General features: G+C 45.5%; 1 protein-coding gene across 1 annotated transcript in view; it reads right to left on the bottom strand.

The window, feature by feature from the left end:
- Positions 1–19,242, bottom strand: part of mdfi (MyoD family inhibitor) — a 97,264-nt gene that overhangs the window by 36,125 nt on the left and 41,897 nt on the right. The gene's annotated exons all lie outside the window — the stretch shown is intronic.

The raw sequence follows: 19,242 nt of genomic DNA, 5'->3' as shown, positions 1-19,242 counted from the left end.
AAAAGATGTCCCTAATTGCCCTTGAAAAGGTGGTGATAAGCTGCCTTCTTGAAGCAAGAATACAAGAAACAGGAATGGATCACACGGCCTGTCATTCTCTGCCATTCAAAGCGATCATGGCTGGTCTTGGGTTTCAACTCCACTTTCCTGCCCACTCCCCATATCTCCTAATTTCCTGAGAGACCAAAAATCTGTCTCCCCCCGGGGCTTAAATACACTCAACAATGGAGCAGCCACAAACCTCCGGGGCAGAGAATTCCAAAGATTCACAATCCTTTGAGTGAAGAAATTTCTCCTCACCTCAGACCTGAATTATCGACCTCTCACCCTGAGACTGTGCCCCCGTGTTTTAGATTCTCAGACGTGCGGAAACAATCTCTCAGCATGCACTGCTTCAGAATCCTTGATGTTTCAATGTGATCATTTATCATTTTTTAAATCCGAGAAAATAGGGGCCAAATTTACTCAACCTCTCATCATAGAACAAACCCCTTCAGCTCTGACAATCCGTTTTTATATTCCTGCCAAGTTTACTTTCATATCCTCTTTTTCCTGTTTTTTTAATCAACATTTTAGCGGCCCTTTGCTGGTTTCTAAAACACTCCCAATCCCCAGTCTTGCTATTATTTCTTTACAAGATTGTAGGCCTCTTCGTTCAACAGAATACTATCCTTAACTCCCCGAGTGAACACATGCTGGGTCTGTCTTACTGAGGTTTTTTTCCCCAATAAATGTATTTTTCTTGAAAATTTGAATTGTTTCTTTATTGTTTCTTTAAGTGTCTCATTTACTGCCAGACCTTTTGGTTCATTTACCCAATCACCCTCAACCACCTCCCTCCTCGTACCAATGTGATTGGCTTTGTTTAAGTTTAAGATTCCCCGTTGTGATTGGAATATGTTGTTTTCAAACTTAACATGGAATTCAATGGTATTATGATCACTATTTCCCAGTGGATCTTTTACGATGACAGGACTAATTAATCCCTGCTTCATTACACAACAATGGATCTAAGATAGCTTTATGCCTAGTCGGGTCCACAACATAATTCTTTAAGAAACTGTCACAAAACAAACATTCGACAGACTCACCTTCTAGACCATTTTTGCCAAAATGATTGTCCCAGTTTTTCTGAAGATTAACAATGATCACATTACATTTGTTACAAGTTCTAATAATCTTTTGTTTAATGATCTGTTGAACGATGTGACTATAAACTACCCCCAGCAGTGTTTTCTGACTCTTGCTATTCTGAATCTCCCCCATACTGATTGTACGACATTGTCTTCTGAGGCCAGATCCTCCCTCACAAATTTCCACGACTGTCAGGGCTTCCCTTCCTCCTTTGCCATTCTGTCCATCTTTCTGAAATGTTGTGCACCCCGGGAATGTTTATTTCCCGACCGTAATACCAGATTACATTCGAATTATTTTCCTTTGTTTGTGTTGTTAGTTTGTCGATCTTATTGTAAATGCTTCGCGCATTCAGATAAAGAACTTTAATTTCAGTTTTTTACTAACAATTCCCTGCGATGACCTTATTTGCTGATGTAAAAGTTTTGTTAAACTCTCAGAATCTTCCAGCTCCATTCTTTTTGCCTTTACCAATGCCGCGATACTGTTCCAGTCCCTCGAGCTTTTTCTTTGGATTTTAAATTTCCCTTGGGGGATTAGCCATGGTAAATTGCCCCTTCCTATCCAAAGATGTGCAGATTAGGTAGATTAACCATGGTAAATGTGTGGGTTTATGGGGATAGGGCAGGGCAGTGGGCCTGGATAAACTGCTCTTTCAGAGAGTTGGTGCAGACTCGATGGGCTGTAGGGATTCTATAGTTTACTTGAATCCTCCATCTCCCCATTAGTTTAAAGTCCTGTCCATTGCCCTAGTTATACGATTGACCAGGATGCAGGTCCCAACGTGACTTATGTGGTGTACAACCCAATGGAATAGCTAACTCTTGCCAGAGTACTGACGCCGGGGTCCCATAAACAGAAGCCCCTTCTTCCCAAACCAATTTTAGAGCCATGCAGTTAATTCTCTAATCTGTTTGACCCTACGTCAATTGTTGCATGACTCAGTTAACGATCGAGAGATGATTACCTTTGATGTCCATGTATTGTAGATACACCCAAAGTGCTTCTTTTCCTGTAACAGTTTGATACAACTAAGTGGCTGGTGTGCTATAATGGTTTGGCATTAGTTCCTTGCTTTTGTACTCAATGCTTCTATTTCTAAAGCCCAGGCTCCTGTGTGCTTTTTAAAGAAGACTTCTCAATTTGTCATACCATGTTCAAGGTTCTGTGTACATACAACCCAAGGTTACTTTATTCCTGCATCCTCTTTGAAATTGTACCCCTGAGTTCATATTGCCTTTCTCCTCATTTTCACTTCACAGCTCAATTGTTATGAGGATCGATCTGATCTCCTCGCTCTGATACAGAGAAAAAAAATAATCACCAAATTCATTACGGAAAAATCTTCCCAGAAGATTCTATAGGAAAAGATTTGGAGACAATAACTTTCCATGAAACCAGACTTGTCTCAGCGAATTCCTTTGGGGCTTCAGCCGGAATCAGTGAGTGCAGATACAGTAACTGAGAAATATCCTGTTTTTTAAGAAGCACAAAACACAAAACTATTCAGTGTTATTTTGCTTCAACCTTGACTGGCCTTGGACACAGCTCGAACTGCCACTATAGCGATGAAATTGCATCAAGTGCGAAAGGCTGAGATAGGTAGCACAGTGGGTTAGCACTGCTGCCTCACAGCGCCAGGGACCCGGGTTCGTTCCCGGCTTAGGTCACTGTCTGTCGAGTTTTCATGTTCTCCCCGTGTCTGGGTGGGTTTCCTCCGGGTGCTCCGGTTTCCTTCCATGTTCTGAAAGATGTGCTGGTTAGGGTGCATCAACCTGAACTGTGGTCACGAGGGAAATTTTACAGTAACTTCATTGCAGTGTTAATGTAAGCCTTACTTGTGACTAATAAATGAATAAATTTAGGCTTGTATTCTCTCGTTCTAATGCTCCGATCCACTGTCTTTCTCCCTCCCAGAGGCGGAGGCGCTGACTCCAACTGGGACAGAGTTAGATTGACTGTCACTAGCTCCTGGTACTCGGGCTGAGAGGCAAGTGTTCACACATTGAAACCGGACTCCTCTCACATTCCAGTTAGAAATAATTCCAATACTGCCAGGGAAAAGGGATTTGCTGAACAACTTGATTTTTTTTTTGGAGAGGGCTGCATTGATTATGTTGCAATCTGAACAGGTCATGGAGTATTTTTGGCATTAATGTTTAAATGTACTGTGCAGTTGGGCTGGATTATTGTGTGTGTGTGTGTCAGGTGATTAGTGGTGTATAGTTACAGCTCTATTACGGTTCAGCGATCCCCACTCTCAGCACAAGATTTACCTTCTTGCATTGTCATTACACACTCCCAGGTCAATTACACCCTTGGTTGAGGGGATAATTCCCACATTATCAGACAGATGCAACATGTGATTGATGCAGACTCCAGTCTGTGCCAGCGAGTGCTAACGTCAACTCCAGAACGGAGATATTTCCATATACAAACAGTCCTGTGGTTCAATGAGTGAAATAGTCTAACCAGTGACAATTTGCATTGGATTTTCATTCTTCCTTCTGTGTCAGAATGGGGGAGGAAGGGCTTTAGAAATGGTGGATGAGACCGGATTCTGGGATTCCAACTTCCATTCTTGCTTCCAGCAATTTTTGCCAGGATAAGGGTGCAGTTAACAAGCCCACGTGCTGCACTCTCAAATATTCCTGCTCCAGTGTGGGACATTTCAGACCCTCCACAATTTTGATGTGAGTGGGGCTGGATTTTTGCAGGAGCCATAATTGACAGTTCCAAAGAGAACTTCAGAACCACGGGAGAACCCAGGTCTGGAGTGGGGGAACTTTTAACAGACACGTTTGAAAAGTTTTTAGATGGGGTGTGATAATCCGTCTGTTAGAAGTAAAACATTTAAGTTTGTGCTTAAGTCTTTTGTATGGCTCTGAATACGATAGCATTGCAGTGATTGGTCAGAGGACTCGGTCCTTAAAATTAAAGAGACCATTAAATTGTTCAGCACTGCGTAAAGGTTCAGATACATTAGAGTTCTTTCTCCAGTGAATAGAAACATAGAAGATAGGAGCAGGAGGAGGCCATTCGGCCCTTCGAGCCTGCTCCGCCATTCATTACGATCATGGCTGATCATCCAATTCAGTAGCCTAATCCTGCCTTTTCCCCATAGCCTTTGATCCCCTTTGGCCCACGTGCTATCTGAGGATAAAATCCTCTTCTGCATTCTACAGTTTGAAGAATCAGATAAAAATGTACATAGGATTTTGCCGGAGCCATAATTGACTGTGGTTTGATTTTCACATTGATTTAATGTCCCTACATCTGATGAGCCTTTGAAACACTTTTCTGGTCTCCACAAGCTGGAGAACCAATGAGTCACATAATAATACCAGCAATGAAAATGCTCATGAAAGAAAAGGAAATAATCAAACATTCAACATTCTCTTTGGAAAAAATGCTCCCCTTATATTTTCAACTGTCAATTGAATACAATCAGTTAAATTTGCATTGAAGATGTTTTAATCCATGTAATTTCTCTCGGTGGTCCAAGCACGGTGGCACAGTGGTTAGCCCCGCTGCCTCACAGCGCCAGGGACCCAGGTTCAATTCCAGCCCCGGGTGACTGCCTGTGCGGAGTCTGCACATTCTCCCCGTGTCTGCATTGGTTTCCTTTGGGTGCTCCGGTTTCCTCCCACAGTCCAAAGATGTGCGGGTTAGGTGGATCGGCCATGCTAAATTACCCCATAGTGTCATGGGGACTAGCTCGGGTAAATGAAAGGGGTTATGGGGATAGGGCCTGGGTGGGATTATGGTTGGTGCAGACTCGATGGGCTGAATGGCCTCCTTCTGCACTGTAGGATTCTATGATTCTATGAAATAGACACACAATCATTTAAAAACCACTTAACAGAAAGGTAAAGTAATTAAGGGTTTATAAAACTGTCAAACAAAGCAGCTGTATAAACAACTCCATGTGTAGCTGAGTCATTCTTGGAGTTTAGCCGAGCATTCATAATAATGCAATCTGGTAACTGCATCAAGAGAAGCAGGCTGAACAGATTACCCTACTTTGGCAGGTGGTTGCGACACTCAAGCCCACTTCCTCAGGATGAAAATATAGCCGGCAGGCACTGCCAGGATACAGGCAGATTGTGGGCAGAAAGGCTCCCCACTTCTGGTTCTTGCCTTGGAGATGAAAATCTGATCCAATTTGTGTGTAAATATATACAATCTTCTCTGCTGGCATGTTCTCACCCTGAGCTTGGGTAAAGCTGCACTAATTCATTTCATTAATGTAGAGATTCAAGAATAGAGAAGGATCAAAACTGTTTATGATGCTCTTTGCTAAATTAATCCCAAATTAATCCCAGTGTCCCACTCTCTCCCCAAAACCCTATATCAATCCCAAACTGCCCCGCGTTCTACCCATAGCCCTGTATCAATCTCAAACTAATCCCACTGCCCCACTCTCTCCCCATAGCCCTGTATCAATTCTCAAACTGATCCCACTGCCCCAACTTGCTCCCCATAGCTTTGTACCATTCCAAAACTAATCCTATTGCCACACTCTCCCCATTGCCCAGTATCAATCCCAAACTAATCCCACTGCCCCATGCTCTCCTCAAAGCCCTGTGTCAATCCCCAAACTAATCCCACTGCCCCGCACTCTCCCCATAACCGTGTATCAATCCCTAACTAATCCCACTGCCCCGCTCTCTCCCCATAACTGTGTATCAATCCCTAACTAATCCCACTGCCCCGCTCTCTCCCCATAACCGTGTATCAATCCCTAACTAATCCCAGTGCCCCACTCTCTCCCCATAGCCTTGTGTCAATCCCCAACCAATCCCACAGCCCCACTCTTTCCCCATATCCCTGTATCAATCCCCAAACTAATCCCACTGCCCCACTCTCTCCCCATACCTTTGTATCAATTTCAAACTAATCCCACTGCCTCAATCTCTCCCCATAGCCCTGTATCAATCCCCAAAGTAATCCCACTGCCCCGCGCTCTCCCCATAGCCCTGTATCAATCCCCAAAGTAATCCCACTGCCCCGCGCTCTCCCCATAGCTCTGCATCAATCCCAAACTAATCCCACTGCCCCACTCTCTCCCAATAGTCCTGTATCAATTCTCAAACTAATCCCACTGCCCCACCCTCTTCCCATATCCCTGTATCAATCCCAAACTAATCCCACTGCCCCACTCTCTCCCCATATCCCTCTACCAATTCCCAAACTAATCCCAGTGCCGACTGTCTCCCCATAGCCTTGTATCATTTCTCAAACTAATCCCACTGCCCCACTCTCTCCCCATATCCCTCTATCAATTCCCAAACTAATCCCAGTGACCCGCTCTCTCCCCATAGCCTTGTATCAATTCTCAAACTAATCCCACTGCCCCACTCTCTCCCCATAGCCCTGTATCAATCCCAAACTAATTCCACTGCCTCGCTCTCTCCCTATAACCCTATATCAGTCCACAAACTTATCCCACTGCCCCATTCTCTACCCATGGCCCTGTATCGATCCGAAACTAATCCCACTGCCCCGCTCTCTCCCCATAGCCCTGTATCAATCCCCAAATTAATTCCACTGCCCCGCTCTCTCCCCAAAGCCCTGTATCAATCCCAAACTAATCCCACTGCCCCGCTCTCTCCCCATAGCCCTGTATCAATCCCAAACTAATCCCACTGCCCCGCTCTCTCCCCATAGCCCTGTATCAATCCCAAACTGATCCCACTGCCTCACTCTCTCCCCATAGCCCTGTATCGATTCCCAAATTAATCCCACTGCCCCGCTCTCTCCCCAAACCCCTGTATCAATCCCATACTAATCCCACTGTCCCTCTTTCTCCCCGTAGCCCTGTGTCAATCCCAAAAGAATTCCACAATCTTGTTCTCTTTCAATATCTCAAGACAAGTATTTATTTTTTTCTGCAATAAATGAAATAATCTATCAAACCACTCTCTGTTGTTCCCAAAACACATTACGCAAAAAATATTCTCCTAACCTATCTCCTCGCTCTCTTTAAATTGATGGCCCATCAGCATTAACTCACTAACGAGAAGTAAACACCTTCCCTTATTCATCCAGTTCAAACATTTCACAATATAGAAAACTTTAAATTAATCTCCTCTTATCTATCTCTGCTCCAAAAGGAATAGCACCGATATCTCAAGTCTCTCCTCATCAACTCTTGTTTTCCAACCCAGGTAGTATCCTGGAATCTGTACAGTCTCATCCTAATGGCTTTAACAGGGATCCAAAAGCTACACACAGTGCTCGAACTGTCACCGAATCAGTACCTTGTACAAGTTTATTATTACTTCTTTATCCAGAGGGATATGGGCCAAATGCGGGCAATTGGGACTAGTTTAGGGGTTTAAAAAAAAGGGCAGCATGGACAAGTTGGGCTGAAGGGCCTGTTTCCATGCTGTAAACCTCTATGACTCTAATATTCCATTACCTTCTTTACTAAACCCAAACTGCTATTGGTCTTTCTTCTGGCTTTATTTAGCTGTATTCACACTTTCAGGGACTTGTGTATTAAACTTTTAAGTTGAAGTATTCACATTTCTAAACATCTTTCCATTGAATGTATGGTCCCTCTGCTTGTTTTTCATCTGTAGTTGCATCAACACTCGATGTTAGCTGTTAGCTGGAATCTACCTGTCTATTCCGCCAGTTATGCCTTTGTGAAATGTTTGCAGTTCTGTTTGTGCCAAGCCCATTATTTTTGTGTTGTCAGCACATTTTCCAGGTCATGTTCCTTCTGAACAGCTCCAACTCATTGCTAAGTGAATTGGAGAGTAAATATGGAGCTGGTATTAACTCCTGACTTACACCCTTTTCAACTCTCCTCAATTCCAAACCTACAGTGGTTAAGATTTGGAATGCATTGATTTGATTTGAATTATTATTGTCACATGTATTATCACAGTGAAAAGTATTGTTTCTTGCACACTATACAGACAAAGCATACCATTCATAGAGAAGGAAATGAGATACTGCAGAATGTAGTGTTACAGTCATAGCTAGGGTGTAGAGAAAGATCAACTTAATGCAAGGTAAGTCCATTCAAAAGTCTGACAGCAGCAGGGAAGAAGCTGTTCTTGAGTTGGTTGATACGTGACCTCAGACTTCTGTATCTTTTTCCCGACAGAAGAAGGTGGAAGAGAGAATATCCGGGGTGCTTTGGATCCTTAATTATGCTGGCTGCTTTGCTGAGGCAGCGGGAAGTGTAGACAGAGTCAATGGATGGGAGGCTGGTTTGCGTGATGGATTAGGCTACATTCACGACCTTTTGTAGTTCCTTGCGGTCTTGGGCAGAGCAGGAGCCCATACCAAGCTGTGATACAACCAGAAAGAATGCTTTCTATGGTGCATCTGTAAAAGTTGGTGAGAGTTGTAGCTGACATGCCAAATTTCCTTAGTCTTCTGAGGAAGTAGAGGCGTGGTGAGCTTTCTTAACTATAGTGTCGGCATGGGGGGACCAGGACAGGTTGTTGGCAATCTGGACACGTGAAAAACTTGAAGCTCTCGACCCTTTCTACTTTGTTCCCATTGATGTAGACAGGGGCATGTTCTCCTTTACGCTTCCTGAAGTTGATGGCAATCTCCTTTGTTTTGTTGACATTGAGGGAGAGATTATTGTTGCCACACCAGTTCACCAGATTCTCTATCTCATTCCTGTACTCTGTCTCGTCATTGTTTGAGATCCAACCCACTACGGTGGTATCATCAGCAAACTTGAAAATCGAATTGGAGGGGAAGTTGGCCGCACAGTCATAGGTGTATAAGGAGTATAGTAGGGGGCTGAGAACACAGGCTTGTGGGGCACTGGTGTTGAGGATGATCGTGTAGAAGGTGTTGTTGCCTATCCTCACTGATTGTGGTCTGTGAGTTAGGAAGTTCAGGATTCAGTCGCAGAGGATTGCCTGAAAGGGTGATGGAGGCAGATGTAACCATGGCCTTCAAGAGGAAATTGGATAAGCATCAGAAAGGGAAAAAAACCGCGTTGCTCTTGCAGAGGGTTAGCATAGATATGATGGGCTGAATGATCCTATCCTGTGCTTCCAGGATCCTAACCATTCATCCCAAACCTTGATTTACTGTGTTATCTAACTCTCGATCCATTCTGCGACATTTCCTCACACGTTTCGCATTCTGAATGTGTTTTTATTTTTATAAACCTCAGTGACACCCTATTAAAATAACTTCTGCCAATTTGTTGAACATATTTACTGCATTGCCCCATTTCCACACAGTCACTCCTTCAAAAACACGGCGATATTAGACAAACATGGGACGGTGGTTAGCAGTGCTCCCTCACAGTGCCAGGGACCCGGGTTCCATTCCTGGCTTGGGTTACTGTCTGTGTGGAGTTTACACACTCTCCCCATGTCATCGTGAGTTTCCTCCGGGTGTTCCAGTTTCCTCCCACACTCCAAAGGTGTGCGATGATTGGAAATGCTAAATTGACCCTTAGTGTCAGGGGGACGAGTGGGTAAAATACTTGGGGTTACAGGATAGGGCCTGTGTGGGATTGTTGTTGGTGCAGGCTCGATGGGCCGAATGGCCTCCTCCTGCACTGTAGGGATTCTATGATTGAAACACAACAGGCTTAGAACAATTCCACACTGCCAGCCTTTCCATAAATTTCTCAGTGTTTGCCAATTTTCTCCCAAATCATGGAATACCCACAGTTGGTGCTGGAGTAATTAGCCTATCTCTTCTCTTCATTCCTGGAAGGAATCATTACATTGGACTGGATAGTAGCCAAATTTAAATTGGACGCCATTCCACTGCTATTCTGACTTATTATCCAAAAGTCTACACCTACCCGCCCTGAGTTCTGCTGTTTTTTTCTGAACCACATATTTTTCGACAGATAGCTATCAATTGTTTCCCACGTGAGACCTTTATGGTAAACGGAGGAAAGAGATTCCATTTATCATTCGGGTTAGATGCAGATTATGTTGTTGAAGGTGGAAGCACATAAAGCAGTGTACCATCCCATTGGCTCAGAGTGCAGGTTAACAGATAGGCGAATGATGGGGTTATTCTGGGGCACGAGTAAACCAGGGGCCTGGATAAATAATCCCCAGAAATGCTGGCATTTGAAAAGGGACCCTGAAGTTATTGGGTTGTCATAAGAGGCTCAAATAGTTCATTACCACCTCAAAAAGAGAACCTTCCAAGGTTACAAAGTCTGCCAATGTGTAACTCCTATTTAACACGAGCCTCGCTGCCTTTTAATGTGGCCTCGCAACCCCTCGCCCTCACCCCTACCCATCTTAGCCTTTAACACCAATATTCATACAAAATTCATCTCCAAACTCCATGGCTCAGCTCTTCCCTCTGTGATCGGATCCTAGATTTCGTAACGCATAAGCCACAATCAATAAGGATAGGCAACAACGCCTTCTCCATGATCATCCTCAACACTGGTGCCCTACTAGGCTGTGTTCTCAGCCCCCTACTATACTCCTTATACACCTATGACTGTGTGGCCAAATTCTCCCCCAACTCGATTTTCAAGTTTGCTGACGACACCACCGTAGTGGGTCGGATCTCAAACAATGATGAGACAGAGTACAGGAATGAGATAGAGAATCTGGTGAACTGGTGCGGTGACAATAATCTCTCCCTCAATTTCAAGGAAATTAAGGAGATTGTCATCGACTTCAGGAAGCATAGTGGAGAACATGCCCCTGTCTACATCAATGGGGATGAAGTGGAAATGGTTGAGGGCTTCAGGTTTCTGGGCGTCCAGATCACCAAACTGTCCTGGTCCCTCCATGCGGACGCTACAGTTAGGAAAGCCCATCAACGCCTCTACTTTCTCAGGAGGCTCAGAAAATTGGGAGGTCCACTACGACTCTCACCAACTTTTACAGTTGCACCATAGAAAGCATTCTTTCTGGTTGTCTCACAGCTTGGTATGGCTCCTGCTCTGCCCAAGACTGCAAGAAACTACAAAGGGTCGTGAATGTAGCCCAATCCATCACGCAAACCAGCCTCCCACAAATTGACTCTGTCTACACTTCCCACTGCCTCGGAAAAGCAGCCAGCATAATTAAGGACCCCACGCACCCCGGACATTCTCTCTTCCACCTTCTTCTGTCGCGAAAAAGATACAAAAGTCTGAGGTCACGTCCCAACCGACTCAAGAATAATTTCTTCCCTGCTGCCGTCAGACTGTTGAATGGACCTATCTTGCATTAAGTTGATCTTTCTCTGCGCCCTAGCTATGACTGTAACACTACATTCCGCACCCTCTCATTTCCTTCTCTATGAACGGTATGCTTTGTCTGTATAGCGCCCAAGAAACAATACTTTTCACTGTATGTTAATACATGTGACAATAATAAACCAAATCAAATTCCTCCATCTCAAATTCTTCTTTTCCCCGCTGGGAACAGATTTGTTTTTGGTCACATTCCATTGCTCACCAATCTGGAGCCATTGTTGCTGTTCCTTTTCTCTGAGTCTTCCCCACCGCCTCTATGTTCAGAACAGAACCTGCATCACTGATACCCGGGGAGGGCCATTATTGTACAAGTTGAATGATCCTCCTTATTTCACAGTTCCTGAAACATTTTTACCAGCACAGTTACCCCACCTGCCGAATGGATGCCAATTCTCCTTTCCCCATTTGTGTTGGTCACCTTGTGGCAGCTCGTTCACTGATCAATTTCTACATGTAAACTGAGTCAACGTTAGTGTGGGATTCCATGTCAGAGTAAATCACCGCCTGTTCCAGTCCCATCAGTAAATGGCAGAACCCTTAAGAGAGGGATCTGGGTGTACAGGTGCACAGGTCACTGAAAGTGGCAGCGCCTGGAATTTGCTGCCGGGGGAAGTAGTGGAAGCAGATATGATAGTGACTTTTAAGGGGTGTTTTGACAAATTCATGAATAGGATGTGAATAGAGGGATATGATCCCTGGAAAGGTAAGGGGATTTTAGTTAAGTCGGGCAGCATGGTCGGTGCGATCTTGGAGGGCCGAAGGGCCTGTTCCTGTGCTGTAATTTTCTTTGTTCTTTGTACACTCAAAATTCACACACACCTACCTCCCAGGAGGGATTGATGGACAGAGATTAGGGATAGATCCCTGGGCTGATTTATCCTTACAGTAGCCTTGTTATAGCACTCAGACTGGCTGAGATTAACCATCCCTGCAGAGAGCAAGGATTAAAGGTGGCACTTTCCAACTCACATTGGTAAACCACACCAGATGCTGCATTCTCCGACTGAGTCCTTGTGGGAGATGCTCCTGTCCCGACTATTACAAATCATTCAGCAATATGCCAGCTACAGAGATTGCGATTATTTCTACTGTTTAAATAGTTTTAAATCCTGTCCAGAAATATACATTTCATTTCTTCATTGAATCATAAAAAGATACAGCACACAAGGAGGTCCGTGTCAACTCTTTAAAAGAGCGAGCCAATCACTCCCCATATGGCCTGCAAAGTTTTCCTTTTGAACTACTTCACCATGTCCCTGCTGACAGTTAGGATTTAATCTCCTTCCACCAGCCTCTCAGGCAGCGATATCCAGCTCACAACAACTCACTGAGTAAATGAGAGTCCTCAGTTTTTCTCTGGATATGCGGCGTTGAGGTTCTATTTTGGAATATGTTGGGGTTCCTGTTGCATGTTGGAGGATGTGAGGTTGGTGGATGTGAGGTTGGAGGATGTGAGGTTGGAGGATGTGAGGTTGGTGGATGTGATTAGAAGGTGGGCGGTGACCCTGAGCGTTATGTGTAGCGATTGAGGGATAAACTGGGTAGGTGGTATCGAGGAATACGCGTTAACTGGATTCAGGGTAAAATGAGAAGGAAAAGAAACGCTTTTGAAAAGGACAAGGGGAGCAAATTAAGTGGAGACATTAGTGAGGTACAGAAAGTGCAGGGTGGGGTTTAAGAAAGCAATTAGGAAAGCAAAGAGGGGATAGGAGAAAGCTCTGGCTGATAAAAGTAGGGAAAATCTCAAGATATTCTAGAAGTATATCAATGGGAAGAGGATAACCAGGGAAAGAGTAGGGCCCATTAGGGACCAAGGGGGAAATCTGTGGGTGGAGGCAGAGGATACTGGTAGATGTTGAATAAATACTTCACATCTATCTTCATTGTCTGAAGACGATGGTATGGAATTCAGTGAGAGAGACTGTGAGGTTCTTGAGGGAAGGACAAGGTATTGGAGGTGTCGGTAGCCTTAAAAGTGGATAAGTCTCCAGGTCCAGATGAATTGTGTCCCAGGCTGCTGTGGGAGACAAGGGAGGAGATTGCAGGGGCTCTGACCCAAATTTTCAATTCCTCTCTGGCCACGGGGTAGGTGCCAGATGACTGGAGAACAGCTAATGGGGTTCTGCTATTTAAGAAGGGTTGTAGAGATAAACCAGGGATCTACAGACCAGTGAGTCTCACGTCAGTGGTCGGGAAACTATTAGAGAAACTTCTGAAGGAGAGCATCTATCTCCACTTGGAGAGGCAAAGCTTGATCAGGGATAGTCAGCATGGCTTCGTCAGAGGGAGGTCATGCCCAACAAATTTGATTGAATTTTTTGAGGAGGTGACCAGGTGTGTAGATGAGGGTAGTGCAGTCGATGTAGTTTATATGGATTTCAGCAAAGCCTTTGACAAGGTCCCACATGGGAGACTTGTAAAGAAGGTAAATTCACATGGGATACAGGGTAATTTGATGAAGTGGATTCAAAATTGTCTCAGTTGTAGGAGACAGATGGTGATGACAGAAGGCTGCTTTAGTGACTGGAAGCCAGTGTCCAGTGGCGGACCACAGGGATCTGTGTTGGGTCCCCTATTATTCAGCATTTATATAAATGACACTGATGACTACGTGGGGGGTAAGATTAGTAAATTTCCGGTTGACACAAAGATTGGACGGGTGGTTAACAGTGAGGTGGAGCGTCTTGGGCTACAAGAAGATATAGACGGAATGGTCAAATGGGCAGGTAAGTGGCAGATGGAATTTAACCCTGAAAAGTGTGAGGTGATTCACCTTGGAAGGAGTAATTTGACAAATAAATATTCAATGAATGGTAGGACACCAGGAAGTTCTGTGGAATAAAGGAACCTTGGCATGTTTGCCCACAGATCTCTGAAAGCGGAAGGGCATGTTATTCGGGTGGTAAAAAAGGCATATGGCACATTCGCCTTATCAATCGAGGCATAGATTATAAAAGCAGGCAAGTCATGTTGGAGTTGTATAGAACTTTGGTGAGGCCACAGCTGGAGCACTGTGTGCAGTTCTGGTCACCACATTATAGGAAGGATGTGATTGCACTGGAGGGGGTGCAGAGGAGATTCACCAGGATGCTGCCTGGGATGGAGCATTTAGTTATGAAGAGAGGTTGGATAGGCTTGGGTTGTTTTTGTTGGAGCAGAGAAGACTGAGGGCGACCTGATCGAGGTGTACAAGATTGAGAGACATGGACAGAGTGGATAAGGAGCAGCTGTTCTCCTTAGTTGAAGGATCAGTCACGAGGGGACATAATTTCAAGGTGAGGGGCAGGAGGTTTAGGGGGGATGTGAGGAAAAACATTTTTGCCCAGAGCTTGATGACAATCTGGAATGCGCTGCCTGGGAGGGTGGTGGGGGCGGGATGCCTCACATCCTTTAAAAAGTACCTGGATGAGCACTTGGCACATCAGAACATTCAGGGCTATGGGCCAAGTGCTGACTGATGGGATTAGGTTGGAGTTCAGGTGTTTCGAATATGTCGCTGCAGACTCGATGGGCTGAAGGGCCTCTTCTGCGCTGTATGATTCTCTGAGATGTTTTGAGTCCAATTACCTTTCACTATTCTAAAAGAATGATTTTTGCTCTTTTTTCACACCCATTAGCTTTGAATCAGTTTGTGGCGAATTAAGACTTTGTTCCTTTAATAAACGTTGAGAATTAATCACAATCAATATCAACAATCCTCTTTATTCATGTGAAGCTTTGACATTTCCAATAATGTTCACAATAGCTTCACTTTTCTATCTGTGGTTCAGATGCTTTTACAGAATGTGTTTGACTGGCAAAGCTTCTCTCTGTCTCTGCAACTTACAGCTGAAATCATTGTGGAACTGTGTCATTCGTGTTGTGCAATAGAAGCCAGATGTTGGCAGTCAGGGGCCCAAGGATTATTTTGAGAGTGAAACAGCTTCTTTGAGCTGCTTTGAATTGCTTTGGCCAGTTTCTCCCGCTGTACACCCTTTCATTTCCAAACCAGTCACCTGGCCAACAGGCCTGACCCAGCCTGCACCCAAACCTCCTGGCAATGCCTATCTGAAACCAGGACTGAGGAGCTGTGAAAACTAACCGAGTGTCACTCCCTCTATTCCCTCCACCCTCCAGCACTCTCACTTCTTCAGCTACTCCCTTCACTCACACCTTCTCTGTCACACACACACACGCTCTCACTACACACACGCTCTCACTACACACACGCTCTCACTACACACACGCTCACACTACACACACTCTCACTACACACACACACACTCTCACTACACACACACACTCTCACTACACACACACACACTCTCACTACACACTTACTCTCACTACACACACACTCTCACTACACACACACTCTCACTACACACACACACACACGCTCTCACTACACACACGCTCTCACTACACACACACTCTCACTACACACACACTCTCACTACACACACACTCTCACTACACACACACACACACGCTCTCACTACACACACGCTCTCACTACACACACACACACACGCTCTCACTACACACACACACTCTCACTACACACACACACTCTCACTACACACACACTCTCACTACACACACACTCTCACTACACACACACACTCTCTCACTACACACACACTCTCACTACACACACACTCTCACTACACACACACTCACTACACACACACTCTCACTACACACACACTCTCACGACACACACACACTCTCACTACACACACACACGCTCTCACTACACACACACACACGCTCTCACGACACACACACTCTCACTACACACACACTCACTACACACACACTCTCACTACACACACACACACTCTCACTACACACTCACTCTCACTACACACACGCTCTCACTACACACACACTCTCACTACACACACACTCTCACTACACACACTCTCACTACACACACACACACACGCTCTCACTACACACACGCTCTCACTACACACACACACACACGCTCTCACTACACACACACACTCTCACTACACACACACACTCTCACTACACACACACTCTCACTACACACACACTCTCACTACACACACACTCACTACACACACACTCACTACACACACACTCTCACTACACACACACTCTCACGACACACACACACTCTCACTACACACACACACGCTCTCACTACACACACACACACGCTCTCACGACACACACACTCTCACTACACACACACTCACTACACACACACTCTCACTACACACACACACACTTTCTCACTACACACACACTCTCACTACACACACACACACGCACTCTCACTACACACACGCTCTCACTACACACACACTCTCACTACACACACACTCTCACTACACACACGCTCTCACTACACACACACTCTCACTACACACACACTCTCACTACACACACACATGCTCTCACTACACACACGCTCTCACTACACACGCACACACGCTCTCACTACACACGCACACACACTCTCACTACACACACACACAGACTCTCACTACACACACACACGCACTCTCACTACACACATGCTCTCACTACACACACGCTCTCACTACACACACACTCTCACTACACACACACACACTCACTACACACACACACGCTCTCACTACACACACACTCTCACTACACACACACACACGCACTCTCACTACACACACGCTCTCACTACACACACGCTCTCACTACACACACACTCTCACTACACACACACTCTCACTACACACACACTCTCACTACACACACATGCTCTCACTACACACACACACGCTCTCACTACACACACACTCTCACTACACACACACATGCTCTCACTACACACACGCTCTCACTACACACGCACACACGCTCTCACTACACACGCACACACACTCTCACTACACACACACACGCACTCTCACTACACACACACAGGCACTCTCACTACACACACACACGCACTCTCACTACACACACTCTCTCACTACACACACGCTCTCACTACACACACACTCTCACTACACACACACTCTCACTACACACACGCTCTCACTACACACATGCTCTCACTACACACACGCTCTCACTACACACACACTCTCACTACACACACACTCTCACTACACACACACACACACACTCTCACTACACACGCACTCTCACTACACACACACACACACACACTCTCACTACACACGCACTCTCACTACACACACACTCTCACTACACACACTCTCTCACTACACACACACTCTCACTACACACACGCTCTCACTACACACACGCTCTCACTACACACACGCTCTCACTACACACACACACTCTCTCACTACACACACTCTCTCACTACACACACTCTCTCACTACACACACTCTCTCACTAAACACACTCTCTCACTACACACTCTCTCTCACTACACACACTCTCTCACTACACACACACTCTCACTACACACACACTCTCACTACACACACACTCTCACTACACACGCACTCTCACTACACACACTCTCCAACTACACACGCACTCTCACTACACACGCACTCTCACTACACACGCACTCTCACTACACACGCACTCTCACTACACACACACACACACACACTCTCTCACTACACACACACTCTCACTACACACACACACACACACTCTCACTACACACACTCTCTCACTACACACACTCTCTCACTACACACACTCTCTCACTACACACACTCTCTCACTACACACACACTCTCACTACACACGCACTCTCACTACACGCACTCTCACTACACACGCACTCTCACTACACACACAATCTCACTACACACGCACTCTCACTACACACGCACTCTCACTACACACACTCTCTCACTACACACACTCTCTCACTACACACACACACACACACTCTCACTACACACGCACTCTCACTACACACACACTCTCACTACACACACACACACTCTCACTACACACGCACTCTCACGACACACGCACTCTCACGACACACACACGCTCTCACTACACACACTCTCACTACACACACACTCTCACTACACACACTCTCACTACACACACTCTCACTACACACACTCTCACTACACACACACTCTCACTACACACACACTCTCACTACACACACACACTCTCTCACTACACACACACTCTCACTACACACACACACTCTCACTACACACACACACTCTCTCACTACACACACACTCTCACTACACACACACTCTCTCACTACAGACACACTCTCTCACTACACACACACACTCTCTCACTACACACACACTCTCTCACTACACACACACTCTCACTACACACACACACACTCTCACTACACACACACTCTCACTACACACACACTCTCACTACACACACACACTCTCTCACTACACACACTCTCACTACACACACACTCTCACTACACACACACTCTCACTACACACACACACTCTCTCACTACACACACACTCTCACTACACACACACACTCTCTCACTACAGACACACTCTCTCACTACACACACACACTCTCTCACTACACACACACACTCTCTCACTACACACACTCTCTCACTACACACACTCTCTCACTATACACACTCTCTCACTACACACACTCTCCAACTACACACGCATTCTCACTACACACGCACTCTCACTACACACGCACTCTCACTACACACGCACTCTCACTACACACGCACTCTCACTACACACGCACTCTCACTACACACGCAGTCTCACTACACACGCACTCTCACTACCCACGCACTCTCACTACACACACACACACACACACTCTCTCACTACACACACACTCTCACTACACACACACACACACACATACTCTCTCACTACACACACACACACGCACTCTCACTACACACACACACACTCTCTCACTACACACGCACTCT

The sequence above is a fragment of the Mustelus asterias genome, chromosome 25 (assembly GCF_964213995.1).
Source record: "Mustelus asterias chromosome 25, sMusAst1.hap1.1, whole genome shotgun sequence".
NCBI lineage: Eukaryota > Metazoa > Chordata > Chondrichthyes > Carcharhiniformes > Triakidae > Mustelus > Mustelus asterias.
This window is presented reverse-complemented; position numbering and strand designations above follow the sequence as displayed.